Raw genomic sequence first — 2,129 nt, forward strand, 5'->3', positions numbered from 1 at the left:
GAAATAACCCAAATGTTCATCAACTGATGAATGGATAAACAAAATGTGGTATATCAATTCAATGGAATATTATTGAACCACAAAAAGAAATGAAGTTCAGACATATGCTACAATGAATGAACGTTGAAAACATTATGCTAAGTGAAAGAAGTCAGTCACAAAAAACCACAGATTATATGATTCCATTTATATGAAATGTCCATAATAGGTAAATACATTGACAGACAGTATATTAGTGGTTGTTTAGGGCTGAGGTTGGAGGGAAGGATGAGGAAATTGGGAGGTGATGGTAAAAGGGTACAGGGTTTCCTTCTGAGTTGATGAAAATATTCTAAAATTGATGGTACAGATGTTTACACAACTCTTTGAATACACAACAACCATTGAATTGTACACTTTAAATGGGTGAATTGTATGGTATGTGAATTATATCTTAATAAAGCTGTTACAAAAAAGCAATGTCATACAGCAAATTCAGAATAAAGGAAAAAAATCATATAATCTCAAAAAACGAAGAAAAGATGATTTGATAAAATTCAACATTCATTCATGATTTAAAATTTTAATAGTCTTGATGAACTAGTAATATAAGGGAACAACAAAAATCTGTTGAAAAAAGAAAAAGCCCACAGTAAACATCAGTCTTAATGGTGAAATATCAAAAACCTTCCCTTTGAGCCTGGGAATGAGATAAGAATGTCTGCTATCACCATTTCTATTCTACATTGTATTTGAAGTCCTAAACTGTGTAAAAAGATAAAATATTTTTTAAAAATTAAACTTTAATTATTCATAGACAATATGAGTATTATGTTAATAGAAACCACAAATAATCTATAGACAAATTATTAGAATAATTGAGTTTAACAAGGTCACTAGATACCAAATAAATATATAAAAAGTCCATTGTTATTCTACACCCCAGCAAAAAAAAGAGTAAAAGATGCCATTTACCACAGCATCAAGAATTTTCAACTACCTAGGAATAAATCTAATAAAAGATGTACAAGACACAGTAACTGTAAGATACTATAGAGATATATGAAAGAAAAACTAAGGAAATGGAGTGACATACTAAGTTCTTTCATTGGAATACTCAGTATTGCAAAGCTGTTGATTTTCCATAAACTTATCTATAGTTTCAACACACTTCCAATCAAAATTCCAACAGGTTGCTGGCTATTTTTACCCCTTGGGACTTGACAAGTAGATTCTAATATGTATATGGAAATGCAAAGATCCAAGAATAGAAGGATGGTCTTGTATAAAAGAAGATCAAGATGAAAGGACACTGTTTATCTGAAATCAAGACTTACTTTAAGGTTAATTATAGACAAATGTATTAATGGAACTAAACATAGAGTCTAGAAACAGACCTAGATATATGGGTGTATGATTTATGGGAAAGATGGTACCACAGGGCAGTGGGGGAAAGAAGGTCTTTTCAACAAGTGAGTATCTGTATGGAAAAAAGTGAAACGATATCTATCTCAGACAATGCACACTAATCATTCCACGTGGCTTACAGACCCAAATGTGAAAGGCAAAATAATAAAATTTCACAATGACAATAGAAGAGAATATCTTCATAATTTTGGGCTGGAGAAAGATTTCTCATTAAGCACAAAGCATAAATTGGACTGTATTAAAATTAAGAACTTCTGTTCAACAAAAGCCAGCAATAAAAGAATGAAGAAAACAAGGTAGAGATTTGGAGACATTATATGCCACACATAATTCTCAAGGGATTTGTATCCAGAATATATAAAGATTTTATACAAATCAATAAGAAAATCACACACAAACACACACACACAAGCCCAACTGAGAAATGGGCAAATGATGTGAACAGGCACTTCACAAAAAAGGATTTTCAAACAGCCTATAAACATGAAAAAAATGCTCAGCTCATTAGTCATCAGGAAAGTGTAAATTCAAACTACAATACAATAATACCTCCCACATTACCAAATGTATTTTAAAAATGAATATACAAAATGTTGGTGGGAATTTGGAGTAATAGAATGAATGCTCAAACACTGCTAATGGATGTAACCTGGTACAATTATTCTGGGAAACAGCTTGCAAAATTTTTTTTCTAGGTGTTTCTCCCTAACAGAAATATGTGC

The 2,129-nt window shown here is 31.3% G+C and overlaps 1 protein-coding gene across 1 annotated transcript in view; it reads right to left on the minus strand.

The window, feature by feature from the left end:
- The window catches only part of DNAH12 (dynein axonemal heavy chain 12), a 197,258-nt gene that overhangs the window by 34,115 nt on the left and 161,014 nt on the right, over positions 1-2,129 (minus strand). The window lies entirely within an intron of this gene.

The sequence above is a fragment of the Trichechus manatus genome, unplaced genomic scaffold (assembly GCF_000243295.1).
Source record: "Trichechus manatus latirostris isolate Lorelei unplaced genomic scaffold, TriManLat1.0 scaffold00001, whole genome shotgun sequence".
NCBI classification, from domain to species: Eukaryota; Metazoa; Chordata; class Mammalia; order Sirenia; family Trichechidae; genus Trichechus; species Trichechus manatus.